Source organism: Rhea americana, unplaced genomic scaffold, assembly GCF_003343005.1.
Source record: "Rhea americana isolate MKP2758 unplaced genomic scaffold, rheAme1 scaffold_119, whole genome shotgun sequence".
Classification (NCBI taxonomy): Eukaryota; Metazoa; Chordata; class Aves; order Rheiformes; family Rheidae; genus Rhea; species Rhea americana.
Genome location: NW_028185250.1, coordinates 331,238 through 354,548, shown reverse-complemented (window position 1 = coordinate 354,548; position 23,311 = coordinate 331,238). Strand labels below are relative to the sequence as shown.

The 23,311-nt window shown below is 48.0% G+C and overlaps 1 long non-coding RNA gene across 1 annotated transcript; it reads left to right on the top strand.

The window, feature by feature from the left end:
* Positions 1 to 7,134: 7,134 nt before the first annotated feature.
* On the top strand, positions 7,135 to 9,361 carry LOC146600652 (uncharacterized). The gene is made up of 3 exons (XR_014897712.1): positions 7,135 to 7,285; positions 7,941 to 8,100; positions 9,300 to 9,361. It is a non-coding gene; the product is annotated as an uncharacterized LOC146600652 (long non-coding RNA).
* The last annotated feature ends 13,950 nt before the right edge of the window (positions 9,362 to 23,311 follow it).

Genomic DNA, 23,311 nt, shown 5'->3' with positions numbered 1-23,311 from the left:
TTCTGGTGCCACACATTAGGCAACCTGGACATGTACTTCGTTACTCTTTTTACAGCCAAGAGAGCTTGAAGAGGTTGAGTGCTTAAGCTTGTCTACTCATTATCAGAGACCTGAGCCAGGCCTAGCTCTCTCTCGGTTTCACATTGCACCAGGGAACCTGTCACTCATCAGGTCCTTGCAGTACCAGTCACTACATACTCCTGCCAGAGTAGCATGGCAGGGACTACCCCAGGAGACCTTCTAACTGGACTGTTACCACTAAAACAAAAGCAAGTGTCTGATGATTTGTAACCAGAGTAAATTTTTTTCTCTTCAGATTAGCTCTGGTTAAACTGCTGACGTCCCAAGGCTACGCTTGGAGTTTTTCTCCTAGGGTGAGAACAGTGGTGAACACCCATGTCAGAGATTCAGGAGTGTGTTTCTTTTCAGTATTGCATCCTGACGGATGGCTTTCAGCATCAGTGTTTCAGGTCCATGGGGAAGTGCTGCAAGCTAATTTTACAAGCAGAGTTTCTCTTTCTGATAAAATTAGAGTACTTTGCTTCATCAGGAACCTTGGTACATCATCTGGATCAACACTACTTCTGTCCTTTGCGCATTGGTCTATTTAGGGAGTGTAATAGTGTCGATGTATTGGGCAAGACCCCTTGGTAATAACTGCCTGTCCCCAGAAAGGAAGATAATTGTGACATATCTTGTGGTTGAGGTGCCTTGAGAATAGCCTCAAGCATTACTTGTGATTTATGAAAATCATCTGTGAGTCTCACAGCACACTGCCGAATCTTTGGAAAATTCACTTTTCCCTCATTTGCTTTCCAACTGTTCTTAACAGCCTCACAGCCTCACCAGTACCTCTGCAGACAGCCCTTTGCCGTCACCTTCCTTTACCCACATGTTGTCTGCGTAGCTCTGAAAGTTAGAAACACTTTGCAATAGCTGGCCCGTTTTTCTCCGCCAGAACAAGGCTGTGGAAACTATCCTAGTTGTAGCCTCTTCTACTAGAGTAAGATCTGGTATGTATTATTACAGTCTATTTTTTTGTCATTATCCAGCATCCCCATCCAGCTGATAGGCTTTGCCCAGTCAAGCCCAGGCAAAGGGCACCAATCTGTGTTAATGATGATTTGGAAACCACAACAGAACAAATAGCCATCTCTTTTCTTCTCACTGACATAACATCCTCATTCAATAACCTGGGATGTCCCAGATCCTGTCTATGTTGTGCTTTTGCCCCTACATGGGCTGTAGTGCAGATAGGACTTCAGGAGCATCATGGAATTGAAAAACATCTTTCCCTTTCAAGCAGCAAAGCTTTCTCTCATGAATGTTTTAGGTTCCGATGTTCTCCTGAAAGACTTTAGCCACTTTGTCCAAAGGGGGAACAATGAACCTTTTGTTTCAGACCGTTTGATGCTGTTGCAACTCCCTGTCTTCTGCAGTAGCTGTATCCTTTGACACAGCAGTTCCTAGAGCACGTTTTAAGAGCAAATCAGCCTCAGTTAATAACCGTTCTTGGATTGCTTCATTTTGCATACCACACACTAACTGCTCCCTTGACACAGCATTTAAACTCTCTCCAAACTGGCAATACACTAGTAATTTCCTTACCTCCCCCCCCCAACACATATTTAGAAATTCTTTCATTTTCCTTTTTTATTGCATTCTTCAAGAGCTCTAATGCATTGCTACCATGAGTGCATTTATGGAGAGAGGATTTGGGAAAATTTCCACAATTTCAACAACCATTTCAGCAGTTGGTTTAACAGAAAGCTGCTAGTCTGTGGTTTCCTCTTTAGCTTTTTACTTGTCTTCTCCAATCACTTTATTCCTGGATTATAATCTCACACTGATCACCATTTTTTTTTGGGGGGGGGGAGTGTCCATCTTAATAATACTAAAGACCATGTGGTCACAGAAGAGCACTTACTGAGTATACACAGGAGCTTCTCCCACTACAACTTGGCCATGATTGTGGAGCAAATGTTGCTTTCTCCTTTCGCTCTTCAGCCTGTCTTCTTAACCATTTATTTGCTCCCTGGAGGCTGTTTGAATTAGGGCTGTGAAGAGCTAGCTTGATTATAGATCCTCCCAGAATACCTGTAAACTGATCTCAGGCACCTCGTGATCTTAACGTCAGCTGCTGCTTTCATGCAAAGGTGAATCTTCTCTGGGTGGAGTTCAAACACTCGAGGTGTTGTGAGTACATGGCTGGAGGTGTCGAGGCCTTACCGCAGCACACAAATAGCTCACACCACTGCCTGCATGTGTCTCTTCGTTCGCAAGTGTCTGCCTTCAGCCTTCTTTCTCCTCTCTTCTCCAAAAGGTGCAATGTGATGGCTTCGCTTTCTGGTTCAGGGTCCTAAGCTGCCCAGCCCTGATTCACACCTCCCACCCCACTACCAAACATCTGCCCTAGCCCTGACCCACTTCAGCTTGATGTCAGCCCCAGTCTTCTTCCAGTACTACATCAATAAGGTGACCACCTGGTGAAACTGGATACTGTCCCAGATGTTCATCCATGCAGCCAGAGCCCTTCGGCTGTGATCCCTGACCCCCATGGGGCCTCACTGGTGCTTTCCTCCTTCGTCCTTTCCTAAAGGCATGCATAGGAGACCACAGACCTTCTCCACAAGTGCAGCAAAGCCAACCATGCTTTTTTATTTTCTTAACAATCCTCACTAGCACCATCTTTCTCTCTTCATTGCCCCTTCTCCTAGCTTCAGTCATGGCTTTTATTTCCTTGCTCTTCCCTTACTAAAGACTCCTAGTGGTGCAGCCCTATGCCCACTCTCCCTTCCCAGACCCTACTGGTGCCCCCTTCAACTCCACCATCTCCTGGTATGTCTCACCCTGGGCTGCAGTGCCTCACCAGCCCTGGGACTGCCACCACCACACTCACCTTCCTCGCTGCTGGCTGTGGTCAGACTGGTAGGACATCCAGCCATGGATCCTGATCCGAAGGCTCCAGGGGTGCAGTTACCCCTGTGCGGAGCCAGTGTGGTGTCTACACAGCTCCTCCATTGGGGGGGGGGAGCCTGGCCCTGGGGACAGCCCACCTCACCCCTGGGGAAGGCTGATGGCAGAGAGGAAGCTCAGGAGTCCTAGTGATGATTTTCAATTCTTACATAGCTCCTTCCTCCTCCAGACTCAAAGCACTTACCTGCAAGGATAGGTACCAGTCTCTCCTTATCCTCATTTTACTGACAGGGAAACAGGAGTGCAGAGGTCTGGCCCAGTGCTATGCAGCAATCAAGGGGACTCAGCCCTCCTGAGGTTTACTGTGAGTACAGCAGCCCACTGCCATGACATGTATATGTGATTGCCTCATATTCTCTATGCCATGGGTGGATCTCTCCCTGCCCCACAGGAGACCCATGGGGTGCCCCACTGTGCTTGCTTACTCTGCCAACACTGTCTCTGCTCACATTCATCAGATATCATATGGAAAGAAAATACCTTCTATGTATCACTTCTGGGGGACATGAGAGGGAGAGAAGAAACTGGTGCCATTTATGTTAGGTGAGGGTGGGAGCTGGAGGGACAGTCCGACCATCCACACGTGTGACTCAGGCAACACAGTGGAGAATGGCATTTTCCAGTGCTGCCATGTATTCTGGCAGAGCTGTGGAAATTCACCTGCAACGTTACATCACTAGGGCCTGGCTTAAAAAGACTAAAAGGAAGAGGTTTCACTTCTCCAAAGTGAGGCATCCAAGCCTTGGCTGCGAGTGCAACAGCTTGGTCGGAAAGGTACTGAGACAGCAGTGAGTCACAGGTAAGAGTCACGTCAGAAAGGGGATACCAGCTGGTATCATAGTCCCCTCCCAGCTGGGTTTCAGGAGCTGCTACTTGGCTCTTGCTAGTGGCATTTTCCATGCAAACTTGGCAGCACTAGCGATGCCCAGGATTAGCTTCTCCTGCAGGGGGAAGGGAAATCCAGATGCTATTTGGAGTAATGCCAGCTGGAACCTAATGCCAAAAGGTCAGGCTCTCTCCAGGCCCTGCTGCTTTCTCTCACCTGCACAGAAACAGTGTCCCACCAAGAGCCAGGCTGGCAGGACAGCAAGAGAGATGCCAAAGTGCAAGGAACTTCCTACTGTTGGTGGAAGTGCTCTCTAGGATGGCCCCGTGCTATGGCAGTGGGACACTACCAGGTCCATCCCAATGCAGGGAAAAGTGAGCACGGTAACCTGGGCCTCTGGAGTTTCCTTCCTCCCTGACATGCTCCACATTCCCTCAGCCTTGCTTGGGCACTGCATATGCACCAAACCTCACAACAGCTGCAAACTCTCACTAATTATACAGAAAACAACAGGCCAGCAACCCCTGTCTGTTTTCTTTTAGCTTAAGTATGGTAAATGTAAAAGAAGAGATGAGGAATTACTTCAAGTCTGAAGTTCAGAATGAGCAACAGTAAGCGTCAGGCCATGGGCAGAGTTTTAATGTGATATCTTTCAATGTACCATGTTAAGGAAGATCGGTATCCTGCCCCAGGAAAGCGGTATTACCAGCTTTCCAAAGACACCAGGCTAAGCATCAGATCTACAGATTTGCAAGACATACTGTCTAACATACAGCATTGAGCTCAAAACCACGATTTACTATGACTGAAGAAAAAATTCAACATCTTGGGGAAAGGGGCTGCAAATGAAGATGGAGATACATAAGTACAATTCTGGGAGGCTTCAGGGAGTTTGTGGGGCACAAGTGAGGGGCAGAGCAGGGGGCCTAGGGCTGGACTAGCAGGGGCTGTGGGGCAGGAGTGAGAAAAGAGGCTTTGGACTGGATTAGCAGTACGTAGGGAATGAAAGATGTTGGCCGATTTGCATGGATAACATTTCCACAATCACTGTTTGCAATATGTCTGGCTCTCCCTTCTGTTTTTGGTCTTTCACCCTTCACTAGCCACAGTTATTTATTTGTTTCCAGTGATTCCGAACCCAAGAATAAAGCCGGAGTTGCCTGGAGCAGTGCTACTGCCCACTCCCATTGGCTGACCTCATCCATGTATACGCAGGGGAGGTATGCACACCATACTATAACGATCCAGGATCTGCAGCTTTAAACTTCAGCCATAGGTGTTGCGTCAGGTTATGTAAAGTTCAGTTGCATCACACAGTATTGCACAACGCAGCCTGTAATCTGACAGCATGCCAAATCCAGGCTTCATTCATCGATCACGTCTCCTCAGCTGTCTCAAGCTGCTTGGGAGAGAGGTGTCTGCTCTTTGGGGTGCCCAAGCGTGGGAACAACCTCTTCTAGCTAACAACAACATCCCAAAACATACGGGGTGGGGGGGGGGCCTGCCACCCAGGTCTCTGTTGCCATTGGCACCAGCCGGGAATGTGGCACAAAAAGCAGAGCTAGAGCCCGATGAGTGATAGAGGCGTGAGCCGCTCACGTGATCTCCCCTTCTTGCTGAGAACAGAGAATTTTTCCTTGGAGAAATTCACCACCACAGACTGCTCAGGACAGTGGGATCCCACAGCGCGTTAGGACAGCTTTTGCAGAAAACCATGCCAGACAAGCCTTCACAAAAGAGCTGTTTCAGAGCAGGTGGGCCCACCACCAGCCTCAATGACAGCTATGCTGGACTGTACCCAAGGGAGATGATCTTGGCCAGTTTGATGCAGCAGTGAGCCTTGCTGACACAGCTCCTCCACGCAGGACTTACCTCCTTGAATCTGTAGAAAGCATCTGCAGATAGGCCTCTACCCAGGCACTGCAACGATATAACACTCCTAGAGCAATTAAAGCCATAGGCTAATATGAAAGATGGTGAATGGCCCTCCAAGGGTCAAAGACAACAGGAATGGCCTGTCTGAAGCAGTCAGAAATCAGGGAACACCAGGAGCACATCTGAAACTATAAAAAGGTTTGGGACAGCACCTGAACTCACAGGCCTCTCTTTCTATGCCCATCTCCAGAAAGCCCCCAGGCCCTACCCCTGTTCTGGGCCCCTTCACAACTCCCCTTCCCAGATGGGCTGGGACATCCGTGGTGGCAGGCTAAGCAGTGCTCGGCTGCCAGTGGTTCATTTCTATTGTGTGAAATGCTCCCTTCTTGCCAAATGGTTCCCCTCCTCTGCTAAAAGCACAATCCCACGATGACCCACTCAAGGGTGCGGCATTACAAGCAGTGGCCCATCCACCAGGCTGAACTGGGTGAAAGCCCTAAGGCATGGGAGGGTCTTCTCCAGAAAGGAGTGGGGGGGGACCTACCTGTGCATCGAGGTGCTTTGTCCCCCTCCAGTGGTAGAGACCTTTATGAACCAGCTAATATACTTTGCTCTCCCGGTTCAGCAAACAGCCACCTCATGCTTTTGAAACCAGAGCTTGGGCATTCAGGCTCTACTGGTGCCAGCCCACTCAGCAGTGCAACACGTTATAGCTGTGGGGAGCTCCAAAGCCATCAAGGCATTGCACCAAGAAAGTCCCACCGAGGATGGCACCATGGCAAGAGGTCCAGTTCCCAATGGGAAATCCTAGCCAGCCACAGCCTAATTCTGTACAGATCTTGCCCTCAGTGTAGGGTTTGGTACCTATATCTACTTCAGGAAAATACAGTTTTTGCCTTCAGCTTCTTCCCTGCCCAGGATACTGTTGTTGGAAATTGTGGAAGGGAATCCCAAATATCTCTGTATAAAGAGCTACAAATTTGGTTTTGCATTTGCAATGCCAGCAATTTCCTCATGGAGCTGGTAATTCATGGACTGCTTGACCTTAAGCCTGCCTGCCTATACAGCATATGTTTCTTTCTGGGAGAATGTTCCAGCTCTTGTGGAAGACTCCAAGAGAGCCCAGGACAACAGGGATCCACTCAGATTATGGGTCAGAGAGGCTCAGGCAATTTTCCTAGAGCAATGGCTGGTATGTGGATTATGCAGCACAGGCAGACATGAACTCAATTCCCTGCAAGCCCTATCACCTTAGGGCAGCAGGCACGTCCTCCAAGCTGGCAATAAACTTGGCATGGGGAGGATGAAGGGGAGAGGTCTGAGAAGATAAGGGAGCCCAACATGCTCACACGTCTGGTGTTTTCCTGCTGTGAAATGACAGCACGAAAATATGCCCACACCCTCATGACTGACTTTACCACCAAGATATCTTACACTAGCTGCAATGAGAGAACATGCTGGGGAAGACAGTCATGATCAGGCCATGTCTCAACTCACCAGAGTGTTTGCAGCTAATTTTTCCTTCAAGGAAAGCAGATAGCAGGCTGGATTTGTTGGACTTGCTTTAGCTGTTCCGTAGGAAGAGGGTTTAATACCAGTCAATCAGTGGTGAGTTATTTCAGCTATGTAGACAGGCTGGGCTGGGAGGAGGGCACGGGGAAATTGTTGGACCTACTGTGACCTCTACTGGCTTGGTGTAAAATTGGTGTGCTGGTTGGCCTGGTCTCACAGGCTCCAAGAGCACAATGGGAGCCAGTCAACTTGGTGCAGGGCTCCTAGGAGCTCCATCATTGCTATGGCTGGGGATTACTCTCTCCAACACAAGCATCACTCTCATACCAGATGCAGAGGTAATGCAACTCCCTTTGCTTGTTTGGAAGGAAAAAATGCCTCTAATCCTTCTACAGTCCCCATGTATGCCAAGTTTAAGCTCTCATCTCCTGAGAAAGCTAAGGAGGGTCAAGGAATACTGCACTGAGGTGGGCGATTTTCATGGACTCGTGACATCCTGCTGCAAGTGGGGCTGCTGATTAATGGATCCCCGTCACCACACACCTCCCCTCATCCCACTGCCCCCACAGCACAGCATAGCCACTAACAGGCATGCTATGGAAAGGACCCTCTCAGGGGGAATGCAAATGAAGCCCTGAGTACCTGTGACCATGAGAGGTCCTAAGGCACCTTTCATGAAGACTGGACTGTAAACCCAGCACCTTAGCTGAATTCTACTAAAACATTTGCTGTCTCAACTATTTATTTCCAGTGGTATATGGGGGACCAAATTAAGGCTACCCAGGACCCTAAGTCCCACTACTTGCCAGGAGCTGAGCCATCTGCTGTGCAGTCCTTTTGCCCCACATCCCTCACTGCAAGAGTGCCTGCTTGAGTCTCTCATCAAGCCTTGGAGATGACATGCAACTGAGGTGAGCGGGACAGCTGATACCTTTCAGAGTCATTATGTTAGAGTCTAGGTCTGGGTTCTTTTTCTCCAGTAACAAAGCTGATTTAAAAGTTCCCTACCTCTCCCATGCCTGGTTGCTTGTTCCTGATCCCATGCTGCAATTTCTTGCTGTCTCAGGGGCAGATCAATGACACATTTTCAGCAACAGCAAAGCTGGCTTACAAAGCTGCTGCCCAGCCTCAAGTTCCTGACCCTGTGCTGCAGTGTGTCCTTCCTCCTCTCCTCTGCCCCCAGCAATGCAACTACATCTGGGTACATGGTCACACAGAGAACCAGTGCACTAGAATAGTTTGGTTTTAAACAGTCCTTCTAAAATGAAGGCAAATTTTGTGGACTTTTGTAACTCATTCACTGGTTCAACTCACAGTACAGCTTCGTAGATGACTACAGTAGCAAAACTGAAGGTGCAGTAAATGGCAGCACAGGGGCAGGAGCGAATGCTTAGGGATAGAAACCTCTGCCCATCTTTACTGCCAGCCAAACTGGAGCACTGAACCACAGCCTCAGACCAAAAAGAAGCTGTTGCATCACTTCTGATTAGCTCAAGGTTTTGATCTTTTCTATGCAGTTAGAGGGCAGGAAGCTTTCTTTTTTAAAGGAAATCTGAGCTTCCAATTTAATCCTGTGTTTTCAGGTCTTAATCCAAGCCTGAAGCTTAGACTATTTTAAATGATGTTGTGTGACATTTCAGAGTTAGTTGCATTTAATTGGTGACCTAGAGTCTGTTTACACTGGTTTGAATAAAGTTTTAGGTTATAGTTTGATGAAAAACACTAATACTCACCCACATAGCCCTCTCCAGCCTCTGCATAAAAAGAGAAATACAGGGGAGAGAGAGAGGCAAATCATTAGCATACCAATAGGGTGCTGAATGTTACTTTGAAAATCAAAACCAGAGACTCATTGGTGCTGACACATTAAAGTGTCACAAACTGCCCCCATAAAAGATATCTCAGAACAAGTTTTGATTGAGTGTTTGTGTTTCCAAAGCCAGCTACTGCCTGTACATTAGTATGTTTCTTGCAGCAGAACTTTTCTGGTAGTTTCAAATTTTAAGTACAATTCCTCCTATAGCACTGAAGAAGACTGAATGCTAACACGACTTTGATGGGGTTTACCCTCATCTGACCTTTCTTGAAATCCAAATACCCTTCATCACAGTGAGCACACCTTCTTCTGGGCTGTTTGTTCCTGCTAAACACAGAACGAATTCTCACCAATGCTGCAATATGTACTGAATAAACATCGTGTTGTGATTTAAAAATAAAATCTGCTGAAATGAAAAACTGAGACATTTCAAGCCTCCTAGAAGACATTCCTGGGTTACAGGGATATCCCTGGAAAAGCCAAGACCCGTGGCACAACATGTCCTTATCAGTGAACCTTTGTCCTGACCTTTATGACTGCTTCTCTACCATATGACGCAAAGCCATATTGATTGCTGGCTTGATCTTATTGTGATGCCTTATTAAGGCTAGGGAAAGTGGCTGGTACACTTCCTCTCCCTCCAATAGCTGAAATGCCACAGCAGAAGGTATTGATAGTACTGAACAAGCCATGATGAAAACCACAAGGCAAGAGGATATATTATTATGCTTACTACTGCATTTTTGTTGCAAAACCATCTAGAAGATTCAGACCGTGATCTTCAGCCCCACTGTACAATGTTGACACGCATTTGTCAAAAGCAGACATCTGCCCTGAGCAGCATGTGATGTAAGGCAGACAGACATATGAACAGCACACAAGGGCAACAAGTGATGAAGGAAGTTCCTAAACATGCACCATGCTCCAACCCAAGAGTAGCTGGATTCTCCTAGTTTAGCCTAGTTTATTCTCCCTTTTGGCCTGAAAAAAAATGATGCTCTTGAGAGCCTTATGGTGACTGTGACTGTGAGAAAAATTATCCTGCAATATCAGTCTTGACCTCACTAAAGCAAAGCCCTCTGAGCCTCTGAGTGAGGGTGGAGTGAAGCAAGATAACTTAAGGAAAAAGAGACTCAAACTCTCAAAACAAGAGACTCAATAACAAACTATGAGTGACGGAACAGGAAGGTAGTTGCGGGCTCTACAGTGGGCTGTAGACTCAATCTCCAAAGCCTGTGATCAGAGCTGGAAAGTTCCTTTTAGTGTCCAAATAAATATTTCTGTAGGTTATTTTTAAGTACGTGTTTTGAAACTGAAATATATTTAGACTAGTTAAATGAAACTGTGGTTTACAGAAAGCTATTTCTTTAGAAATTTCCCACGTGGGGGAGTTTGCTCTGCCATGCCAGCTCTGTGCCAGGGCTGCCTGGTCCTGCAGACAGCGGGCAGTTACACAGGCTGGTGCAGTGCGGGCCAGGCGGGCAGCGCAGTGAGCAGTGGCAGCGAGGGGCAGAAGTAGAAAGACGTATTTCACGGGGGAGGGCAAAATAGCGGTGTACCAGCCTCAGTACTGGCACAGCAAGGTTGGTAGCATAGGTGACATTTCCACACTGCTTTTTGATCCCTCCCTGCTACAGTGAGGTAAGTTGTGCAGTACAGGAGAGAGGGAAAGGACTTATATGAACCATCATGAAGGAAATTCTGATTCTGGAGAAAGGGAACTTTCTCCTTCCTGTGAGCTGCTGCTCAGCGACTTTCCCAGGGCACAGCAGAGGTCACAACAATAGCATCTTCCCAGTGCAAATGTGAATCTGGGGTACTCATCACGTGTGGTCTGATCCCTGAGCACTTGCCATAACATCAGGATGTTGTTTTGGATAGACTCCAGACTGGCTTGAGTGACCAGCATCATTACATAGAAGCTAGGGATAGAAAAAGTGCATGAGATCACGAAGTTCCTCTGCCTGGTCAGTGCAGAACTGCTGCCCGTGTTTTCTGTCTAGGACTGCAGCATGCCTTATTCTGCCTCTCTGTTACCCAGAAGTAGTTTCAATGGGTTGCAAACTTCTTTTCTCTTTCTCATCCTAAGCCATTTTGCAGTGCTGCTATGCACACATGAACAGTTTTCTGCCCTATCCCAGAAAGAATAACTTTTCTTTGGAAGGTGTAGTTCTCCTCACTGTGTCCAAGGCCGAAAGAGAAACATAATTATTTGTGCACTACTTCATGTCAAATAATGCTGGGAATGACACTATGTAGGAAAATGCCTTTTCTTCCATTTTGCTTGCTTGCTTTTTGCATTATCTCAACAAAATTCTCAACAGCTTTCCCAGTGGATTTCAGCCGGCTGGGTTGATTTAGGAAAAACCTTTTGAAGCTTCTCCACTCCAGCCTGCATAGTTGGATTGCTTTTCAAGGGAGTTTTGGGAAGTACACATCCAGCAAAACCTCTTTCCAGGACTCTGATTTTCTTTTCCAGCTTTTACAGATAGTCCAGCTGGAACAGCAGAATCATATATGCTATAGTTTAGAAAGCTGACCTAGTTCTTTTAATCCATGCTAGCCATGGGAGATCTCAGAGGGCTCAGAACCAGTGCACAGCCTCACTAGGTCACTTGCAACACAGACTTTAAAGAAACAGTTTCATGCAAGAGTAAAAACATCCTTTGATCACTATTAAATGAACCAAAAATAGGAGGGACAGGAGACTTCGAGCTTAAACAACAGCAAACTGTAAATGTCTCTAAATCCTTCAGCATATGAATGAGAGCTATACCCTCCGTGATGCAGCCTGCATCATCCATCAGAGCAGCTTGTAGAGGGAAATTCCAGAAAATTTCTGGAGACACGTATTTGGTAAATACAAACACAGGATCAACAGAATCTGATTCCATGCCAGTACCCCAATCAAGCTGCTGAAATGAAACACAAAGCTTGCAGTAAGTCCCAGATTCCCTGTTTGCAGCACTGCATATCCTTTCTGCTTGAGGGGCAACGTTCCCCAGCTGGTAGGCGGCCATCTGTGGAAAGGCTACTGAGGGGGATAAGATCATGGAAGTGTTATTAAATTTCAAACAAAGGCAACTGCTTTTTGCCCCTTCCGCCAATATTGCTACCCTTTGAGGTCCAGAAGTCAGCTCTCTACATACCATTTCTCCTCCCCAAGTCATCAGCCAAGCATTTTGACTTTTTTAAAATTTTTTCTATAACATACATAAAGGCTTCATTTTTCCCCCAGTGACGGGTTACTCCTTGAAATAAGAAAGCTAGAGAAACCCACTTCCAAGTATCCTTTTCTCAGCATAAGCAGAGGTGTATAGAAACCATATTCATAATCTGTTTAGAGTCCGGTCTCTTTGCAAATTACTCATGTCCTGTGATGATAGGTGCCGTATAAATGTCAGAGGAGGCACGGACCTGTTGCCCTTCCAGCTGAAGCCAATGACAACATTTCTTTTCCAAAATCACTCTCATCTTTTCCCTCTCTCATTATAGATGTGCCTTTCCCAGGCTCCCAGCCATTCTCAATAGCAGTGCCCCAGCCCCCTCTGTTTCTTTTTTACCAGAGCTGTAGACTATACTCCCTTCCCATGAGAAAATGCCATTATAATATTCACTGCTTTTTTTTCCTTCCATCCCACTCCCATTTTTGTTTTCTTTTGACCCCTGTGGCACACTGGGAAGAGCTTTCCACGGAGCCATGCCCACTAATTTCAAGCCTCCTGGCCAAACAGTCGCAATTCATTTGAAACACAGCGCTGTGAACGGACGGTCCGGCCGGTTCCTTACAGCCTGCCTTCCCCCACCTTTCCGGACGCTGACCTTCAGCCGCTGTTATCGCTCATCCCTTCGCCCATCTGCGCTAGGCCTCTCCGAAATCCCCCACAGCTCTTCTCTGGGCTTGATTTACTTCCTCGGACTTCAGAGTCCAAATGCTGCCACCTCCCTCAGAGCACAGAGAAGTGTGTGAAATGCCAGCAAGGGGAGGAAACTGCAGGGCCCCGCTAGCGATGTTGAAAATGGCCTCTTGCTTCTTACTCTTGGATGCAGCCTCCATTTTGCAAACTATCCCAACAGCAGCAATGTCCTTGTCTTGTTTCTTTGATCAGGTCTGTCACAGAAAATATTAAGCGTACRAAAAGCACATTTGTTAAGGTCAGCTGTAAAACTTTAAGAGGTGGCCAGTGCCTTCCCTTTGCCAAAATTGCTCTCCACCCAGAGCTAGTCTGTGCAGGGAAGTGTTTGCAGGATCACTGCAGTTTTGCTTTGATTGTTTTTAGGTAATGGGAATTTTGTTTTTGTTTCCCAGAATTCACACACACACGAAGGGATTTTCCAAAACAAAACTCATTCTCCATATGGCATTCCGACTGTGCAAAAGCAGAATTACAGTAATCATCTGAATAACAAGAAATTCAAGATGAGAAAGGTAAAAAGAAAGAAAGAAAGATGGGTTGTGGAAAGCTGTACAAACCCAATTGCTTCAGAGCTTATTCAGCCTGAAGTTACCACTGAGCACAAGTCATCTTGTAGTCTTATCGTAGGTGTTCGTACAACTGTACCTTCACCTCTAAAATATCATTACTTGGCTACTGTTAAAGACAGTCTCCTCAGTTAAAAAGACCACTGCACTTTCTTCCAGTTCCTCCAAAACTCCTGGCCACAGACACACGGACGAGTCCTCTCGCCCTGGGGCAGCCCTGTTATCAACACCAGTGAGTGTTGTCTACCACTGCCAACGTCTGCCACGGTGTTTGGCACTCGGAAAACGTTTCATCCTTGCTTTTCTTCCTGCCAGCAACATCCGCGCTGATCCCCTGCCCCGACCCATGCTCCGAGGCTGAGTGGGAGCCACCTCCGCTGCTCCCGGGACACCCTCGGCCGGGGGGCTCGCTGTCCCACCGTGGGCCGGGGGCTGCTGCCAGAGGAGGCAGCCGTGCCGCAGGGAGCGGATGTGCCGCCGCCTTGGCATCCCCAGGCGCAGCCAGCCCGGCGCGGGGAGCCTGCACTCGCAGCCCCGCTCCAGCTCCCGTGGGGCCAGCCGGGTGCCCCGCAGGCAATTTTCTTCACCTCCCTGTTTTTCAAAGGGCCCTTTCTTATCCCTCCCCCCCCCACCACCTCCCCACTTCTACATGTTACTTGCATTCAAGGCAAATACTTCCCCCAACCACTTCAAGCTCTTCCTCCCCCTCTTTTAGGAGGCCCCTTTATCAGGCAAGATCATGGCGAGCCAGGCAAACATTACCTCAGGGACACTTTGAATTAGGGCTGGGGGTGTGAATAGGTCCCACACATTCCCTCCAGCCTCTTCCCTTTCCTATAGCAACCACGTTGGGAGCAGGCAGGTCACACAGCCCCTCCGTTGTGTGCCAAAGCGTGTCCCTCCGCTCAGCGGGGGCCGGGAGCTGCCGTTTCCTTGCCCCATCCTGGGAGCGAGTCCCAGGGGCTGGGGGTACCAGAGGGCAGTGCCCCCAGGAGTGCGGGAAAGAGGGGGCAGCTGCTTCTGTGGCTGTTTTCTTGGCACTGGACAGACACCCCTGGAGCCCCATGGGTCTCATGCACCATCAGGGCTGGCGCTGCCCAGCCGGCCTCCACACGGGCATCGTTGTTGCTTAATCCGAGCTCTGCTAGGAGCTGCACAAACGCATAAGACAGCACCTTCCCCGGAGAGCTCGGCGCCCCGGCGCAAGATGGCACGTGGCAGATGAACACCATGCGCAGGCAAGGCAACGCGGGGCTGCTCCGAGCCGTCTGACATGGAGCAGCTGCGGTGCACCGCTTGCCCACTGGGGACTGGGATGTTAAAGAGCCAAGATTTGGTTCACATCCAGTTTAGCTCATCTAATAAAATAGGACCGGTGAGACTGCGCCGCACAGCCCAAACAGCTCCGCGCTGGGCCTGACTGATCACTGCACCCTGTCAGCATTTGGCTCATTTTTCCAGTTAACAGAATTCCTGGTTTTGGCACAAAAGGGAAGTCACTTGGCTCCATCCCTGTCCACAGCATTTTCTCTGCGTGTATGCCTGCGAGGGATGTGTAGGTGGGACACTGGCCACATGGCTCCCTTCCCCTCTGTGTGTGCTGGAGGGGCTGTGAGGCTAGGAGACCCTCCAAGCTCAAGCACAGGGACTGATGCCTCACACCTTTCCCAGAACCTGCCCATCCCTGCCTGCCCCATCCTGGGGGCTCTCCTCACTTCTTCCCAATGCCAGGGGAGCAGGGACTGGATGCACAACCCCAGAATCTCTTTGGCAGGGCTTCGGCAGTGCTGAGACACCATTGCATTGACTACCACATCAGGATGTTCAGGTGCTAGACACAGCTCTCTTGTCAGCTCTCCACCCAGGTTGCTAGAGACACAAGGTTTGATTGCAGTGGGACCAGCAACCATTATTTCATGGCAATGAACCTTCTAGTAGTTGTTATGAAAGATATTCTCTAAGTGTCCCACTAGAAATTCCTTTTATTTTTAATTCCTCTTATTTGCTTAGCTGGTTGATCTCTTCTGAAAATACAAGAAAAAGGAAAGCAGTGTAACAAAAAAATCTTCCTGTGTCTGCTGTGGACCCCAAAGGAGAGCACCAACCAAAATGGGAAGGAGGAGAAGTGTAGCAGATTCTTCCACTACAGAAGCTCCTTCAGGAGTCTTCGAAAGTGACTCTCTGCAAGTGGACCCAAGCCCTGCTTCCAAGGATGTACTGTGGGTAGGACAGGAGCCACTGCTCAGGAGGATTTCTTCAAGATGGCATCTCAAAATAAGGCATTGTCCCTGCATCTCCATACCAAGCCCCAGCCCTCCATGGCAAACTTGGCTGAGGAAGCTCCTTGTAAAGCCCTGAACCCCAGCATACACAGTTCACATGAAGTATGCCTTTCCATCAACCTGGATTCTGTATCACAGCACCTGGGGCTGGTGTCAGCTGTGCTTATAACCAAACAGGCTGCCAAAGGACTCAAAGCCTAATGGGGGCCTTCTTACTTCAGTAGTTCTCTCATCCTTCCTAAGACATGAGTACCAGTTCCTTTGCAGTATCAAGTAGGGTTACTGCAGACCTGTGCAAGGCATCTCCCTTTCCTGTCCTCATCAGAGCTCTGTGCAATTTCTTCCCAAGGGAATTTATGGTGCACAAATCACACAGTGTTTAGGTAAAGATGCCAAAGGGCCATTTGACCTCTCACTCTTGACCTCCCACAGGTCATCTCCCTCTTTGCACGTTTCTCAACGTGAGCGTGGAGATACAGTTTAAGTGTGGTTGTACAAAGGGGCAGGTTGTTTGCTGCTCTCTGCCAGAACAGCCACATTCCTGGCATTGCCAGCTCTCATCTGGCCCTGTGAACCTCCAGGTCTGGACACTCACTGGGATGACACACAACACGCATGCTCTGGCATCAGCATCACGACAGTCTGTGCCTGGGAATCAGTTCATATTTTCACAGGGGAAAGGGGGGAGGATGTAGTTTTGGCCATATGAAGCTTTTCCCTGCTAAATATTTATGATCATGACAAGGCTAGTCACAGGCAAAACTATACAGGCAACAACAGCCTCCCTTTGGCTACACACGTAAGACTATAAGAACAGCTGTACTGGGTCAAAGTGAACATCCATCTAGCTAAGTACTCTGTCTGCAACACTGGATGATAGCAGATGCCTGAGGGAGAATATAAGAAGAGCAAGCATACAGTGATACTGCCTTTGAAAACTCTCCCAGGCTCCATGTATTTGTGATTCAGGACTTCCTGGGACAGAGATTGTGCCTTCAGGTCTAATAGTCCTTGGTGGACTTTTCCTCTGTGTGTTCAACTAGTCATCTTTAGTACTCAAAAGTTTTTAGCATCCACAGAATCATGCTGCAGGGATTTCCACAGCTTAATCAAGGGTTATGCAAAGAAGTGTTCTCCTCCTTTGCTTTTGTATGCTATATGATATCACCTACCCCTGCAATCTTAAATAAACTGGAAATAACAGTAACTGGATAATTTTCCTTCCTGGAAGCAAAACGGAATCCTGTTTATCTAGGTTGCAAAAGCAGATCCTTTGACCCCAGGCTTCTGTTAGGATACATCCCTCCCAGTAACTGGCTGCACTGGCAGGAAAGCTCAGTCTAGCCTTTTTCCATCATGCCCAGCCCATCAGTTGTGGTAGAACTTGATGCCTTTCCATTATCAGAGCTGAGACTCCTGGAGTTAATAGCACACTGAGATGTATGGGATAGTTCATGTTGGGGAACATTTGCAGAAATTTCTGCAAACTTAAATAAGCACCACTGCAGCAGGTCTTGTACATAAGCCACATTTGTGACTCTTTTATTTTGCTCTCCTAATTTGTCTTCTGCACTAAGAAGCCCTTCCCAGGAGACATTTCAGTCACTGATGTAGCAGACCCCTGGCAGAGCATGGCTACAGATGGCTCCAGTGGTAGGCTAACCTGAACCAGAGAGCACACTTTCCACATATGGAAATAGAGACATTGAACTGGATCTCATTTTCTAGGGTAGAAAGCAGGGTAGATCATAGAGGTGCAGACATGAAAAGGACCCTGCTCAGGCATCATCAGCGCTATCTAGATGATCCCTGAGAGATATTGGTCTAACCTCTTCTGAAAACGTCATGGGAAGGAGTTCCCATTGCATGCTTAAGGTTCTTTGCTCTAGTGTTCACTACCCTGGTAGTGGGAAAGTATTTCCTAATATCATACCTCAAACATTTATGGGCGCTTAGGCATGTTAAGCCTCATAGCAACCGGAGCTTTTTCAGGACCTGTGGCTTTAGTACTAAGTATAGAGGGAAACTGTCAATTTGAATTCTAGTCTGTTTCCAAAACGAGCATATTGCAGTTATTTTAGGTACAATTTATGTCACAGTAGCAGCCGTAAGGTACTATGAATTGTACAGATACGGAGGAAGGCATGGTCCTTGCAAAATCCTATACCGTTTCTGGAGAATCAGGACACTGAGAAAAGCTGTGTAGCAGGGAGCAGAGTGCCAGAAAAAGTGATAGTGATGGTGACTAATATCCTGAAATTTAGAAGCTGTTTTGGCGCTTCTGTCCATCCCCAAGACCCACCATCACACTTGTGGTTTCACAGTCATATATTCCACTTTCTAAAAAAGCTTCATTCTCCCCCAAAGGTTTGTGAACGGCCCACACAAACAACGGAAGAAACTCACTGACCAGACAAAACTGATTGCACCCAAAGTGCTGACACACATTGCATAACCCAACCAGGAGAAGAGTATGAATGTTTTTCTCCACTCTTGGGTTCTTGGGAACCTTACAGCTCAGCAATAGGATGGAAACAACATTGAAACAGAAGGCAGATTTTTTTAAGTGGATAGCATCCCTTGAAGATGTTCCTATGTCCTCTGTCAGTCACGAGGGAGAAACCAGAGTTTATCCTGGGATCTTTTAGGATGAAGATAAAATGGCTGCCGCCTTCTGCTGGGACCAGATTGGGAAACTCCCTCTTCCTTTTTTGGCTGTGATGTGCACAGCACTCAAGGACTATGCCCTCGCCTCTCTCCTGCTCCGGGACAAGAAGTCAGACTGTCCCATGGCCCAATACCCACAAGCATTCCCATCAGAAAGCAAGGCTTCGATCTGCCAAATGTCAGGGAAAAATCATCATGCACTACAGACACTTCTAGTCACATTAGAGAGAAGAGGCTGGGGGACAGTAAACAGGAGGCTGTCGGTCACAGAAGCAGTCTGTGATGCTCACAACCCTCTCTCCTAATGGACCTCAGGCCTTCAGGAAAGAGCATGGCATGAAAAGAAACAGGTCCTTTGGCAGAAGACCTGGTCTGGCAGGCCCCAGGCTGGAGACCATCATCCCAGCTCCAAAGAATGAACAGATGGGGTATACCACCCCCACCTGCAAGGTAGGCTATCAGAGGTTATACTAAGTGTGAGGCAGAGCAGGGAAGAGGCAGTGCTTGGCACCAAAATACCCTCCTGCCTCACCTCAACCTGCACCAGAGCCAGGCACTGCCCCAGCACAGATTCATTGCCCTGTACAGCCAAGCTGGGCTCATCTGCCCTCGTGGGAAGGGTCCATGCTAGCTCCCAGCCAGGCCAGGCTGGCAATCGGCACCAACCATGACGGCATCAATAGCCTCAGCACACAGAGCCACCCACATTCCTTCCCTCTGATTCCAGGGCAGAAAACCAGGCACTGCCTGGCAACTGGCTGTGTTATTCGGGGTTAGGATGCCGGCCAAGCTGGTGGATTCGGCCTGTTGGCCTCACTGCAGGCTGGGCCAGCTGCATTCACAGCAAAGCAAGGGGAATGTGTTGCCAACAGGTTGCCAGGCTTGGCAGCCCCGGGCCTTTGCCACAGGGCTCTGGTGCCAGGTCTCTACCTCCACAAAGTTCAAAGGCCCAGCGAGGGAGCCCTGGAGGGAAATGCATGGAGGGAGGATGCACAGAAGTAGGCACAGGGAAAACGCCACAGCCTGCTTGTGGCTAGATCCCAGCGAACATCAGCAACTTGTGCCTAGCTGTTCTCCTAGCGAGTAATGGGCTGGATGTATCTTATGGGGCATGGAAGCACAGAGAAAACCCAAGGAAAAGGCGGGTCTCACAGCAGCTCTGTCTCTGCTGCTGTCATCAGTGCTGTGTTTTTCACTCCAGTTTAATGAACTGCTCCCAGTTCAGCTTCCCCTTCTAGCAGTGATCCAAAGCTCTCAGTCACCACCTCAGTCCTTTGGTCTGCCTAAGAGTAAAGATATGAAGTACACACAAGGCTGCCCACTGGGGCTGTAGTAAATAGGATAGTGTGCCCCTGTCCCCAGGTTCTGAGAAATTATAAGAGTCCTGGTTTGTCACATGACACTCCTTCCTAATACAGAGGTGGTACCAGTCACAGCTTTTTTGCTCTGAGCCACACAAAAACACTGTATATCCCTGCACTATGCTCAGCCCTTCCCTCTCCATCAGGTATTCCCACAGACTAGGCAAGAAAATAGCAATTTATAATTAAAGCACTGGATCCAGGGGACTCTTCTGCCACAGACTCAGAGCATGCAGGAGACAAGCCCCTCCTTGTCTTAATTACCCCTGTAAATTAGGGCTGACTGTCATTGCCCCTCTTCCCTGGGGCATTGAAAAAAGAAAGCTACTAACTGTGTAGGCATCAGCCACCATGCTTCCTGAGAGGGATCAGGTCAACAAATAGGTCTTGAGATAGACTTGCAGTTTAATTAAAATCAAAGATAGGCAGGAAAATGGCAAGGATGCATTGGCCAAGAGCCACTTACCCTGCCAAGCTCATGCAGGCCAAGTTTCAGGCACTGGAGCTGCACCAGGATGGAGTAAGTGAACCTAAAGAGGGCATGATTCAGCCAGTTACCACTAACCCTTCTCTTGCCATGCCTCTTCAGGGACACATCACCTGCTCCCAGGCTGCGGACAGAGCCCCCTCGTTCCAGCTACCTCCTGCCCCCTAGCCTTGCAACTGCCTGTGAAACAAATGAATCTGTTCTTGCTACTTCTTTTGAAATTCAGAAGTTCCCAGAAAGGCACTTCTACCAAAAAAAAAAAGGAAAAAAGAAAGAAAAAAGAAAGAAAAAAGAAAGAAAGAAACAAAGAAAGAAAGAAAGAAAGAAAGAAAGAAATCTAAGCTAATAGAAGCCTTCATATGAGATACCACCTTTGTCCTCCTGCCTCATTGCCAGTCACTCGCTCACTCTAAGCAGCAAGAACAGTGGATGGCATTTTCTCCCTGTCAAGAAGCAAAGGCAGTAGGAAGGTGGCCCAGCTACCAAATAGGAAGCACAGCGGTCTGCAAGCACTTGGCCTCAAGTCGAAGTGGTTTATTTCTGGTAACTCAGACACAGCAGCTTCCAGTAACGATCATAAAGCTCCTTTCCGCTTGGGAGATGGTGGCTTCCAAGGGCCATTGCAGCTAACCATTCCAGTCTGGCCTCCTTTAAAGCATGTTGGTGGAAGACTAAAGTCAATGAGGGAGCTGAGGCTGTCCAAGATCCCACATGGGGGACACCAAAGATTTCCTAACAGAAGCCACGAGGCACTTCTACACTATGAGTAGTAATGAGCCAACCTCAGATGGTCTGGCCAGCATCCACACATTTGGAGAATAAGGGGACAGGATGACTTATAAAGACTGCTTGTTCTTGTCATTCCTAAGATCTGTCTTATCTGGACAGGGAATCCTCTGGGCTTCTGAAAGACCTGCTTTGAACAACCTGCTTGTGGCACCTCACTCCTAGGAAGCCCAAGCCTGAGCAATCTCAGCAGGAAACTGCTAGCTTTGCCTCATACATGCTCCAGACCTAATGCTGTCTAGCATCTGCACCACCCACGGAGAAGCTCGGGTGCGGCCTGAAAGAGATCTCATGGGGGAGTTGCAGAAACAAAAACATGGCACATCAAAACTCAGCCTAGTCCAGAGCTGTTGTGCAGCCAGATCCAGCAGCTCCACGCTGTGAAAGCACCGCTGGAGCTGCACCAAGATGGAGTGAGTGAACCTGAAGAGGGCATGATCTCTTGCCATGCCAGATCTGATCACTGATTGCTATCCTACCTCTTGCCAAACAGAAACAGTAGAGCTCATCTAATTTGGTATTCTGTCTCCCTGACACACTAGAAAGGAGTAGCTAGGTCACTTTTGGAGCACCAGTTCCAGCCATGACAGGGGAGCTCTGTGCATCTGCTCTTCACAGCACCCCTTGCTCTGCATTCGGTTTCTCCCGACTGCACAAACTCAGCTCACCCTCGCTGTCCACAGCATGACACTCAACTTAAGAGCTCAATCCTGACCAAAGTCACTGCAGATCCTGTCTCGGTGGCTAAATTATACCACATGTGGTACTTCATAAAGCATCTGGCTAATGCTACTTGTTGGTCCATTAGAAATATTACATATACCCTACAATTTATTGTTTGGCTAGGTACTGTGGTTGCATGACAACTGCTTTTATGTGCCTGGAATTTGGACCTTTTTCATTTCAGTCTGTTTCCCCTTCAACCTGGACTGAAAGCTGTGACACACTGAAGCCTCTCTGAGCTTCTCTACACTATTCATTCAACCACCCCATTGCCACTATTTCCTCTCCAAGCTACTTGTAAGGCCACAGTGCTCACCGGCTTGAGGCCATGCACTTTTCAGAAGTGTTCTGTTTTTCCTCCTTTCCTATCATTTTGAGCCCAAGAGCCCCAAAGAGGCCACGAGATTCTGAATGTGGGACGCAGCACCAAGACAAGGAAGGATGGAGCAGTGAGGGAAGACATAACCTCTGCCTTCACAGAGCACACCCAAGAGGTACATCTAACTCTGCCTGAGCAGTATCTCACCACATGAACAGACATGCACACTCCAAAATACCAGCAATATACATGCTTACCCGTGCACCACCACTATTTTACACCAGAACACTGAGCCCAGAACAAAGAATCTATCCCTGAATCTCCAGCCACTGCTTCCCACTTATATTCTTTTACATGGACTCCTCAAAGCACTTGCTGATACCGGTCTTCCAATAAAAAAGTCAGGGCTGTCCCAGAGGGTGTCTCATCTCTCACTTGCATAGATGAGCACCACAAGTTCATTGGGGCGAACAGAGGGGGCAATGCTAACAAGAGAAGGAATATAATTCACAACTGATGTGGAAATGATAGGGATCAGCTGAGAACACATCCCCCCATCCCTCACTTCAAGCTGTGCTCTGACATTTTCTTGAGGTAGTCATTTTAATGACTGAATGTGTCTCTGAATTTCCTGCCAAGTTTTCAATCACAGGGATAGAGAGAGAAAAAAATACATACAATGAAGGGGAAAGGGGAGTAAAGAAAAGGGTGGGAGAACTATGTTATCTTCAGCATGTCAGCTAGGGAGAAAAGGACCTGCGCAAAAGGAAAGCAAGCAAAGAATTGTGTAGTAATGGATGGCTCCTCTCTGAAGCCAGCTGAGGACCAAAGCAGGGCAGGAAGATGAGATGCTGCAGCAAGTGAGAAACACAGCCAAAAGTAGCTTTCCATTTAGGTGGAAATGCAAAGAGGAAGAAAGGGAAAAGGTGAATATGAAGCTGTCCCTTTACAGTCCCAGTAAGCAGGAATATCTAGGAACCTTCAGGCTCTTCAAGAGAATTAGTGAAGATTAAGAACCACTGAATATTCAGCAGCCTAGAGCAACATGGATTATAGTTTCCTAACATTATATGCTTGCAAGAAGATTGCTGAGCACTGAAACTCATAAACATACACAAAAGCCCTATGGAGCTTCTATCACTAGCCTTCACTCTGGAGAGCCCAGCTGCTGTAATGCATGGCCCTAACACATGACATT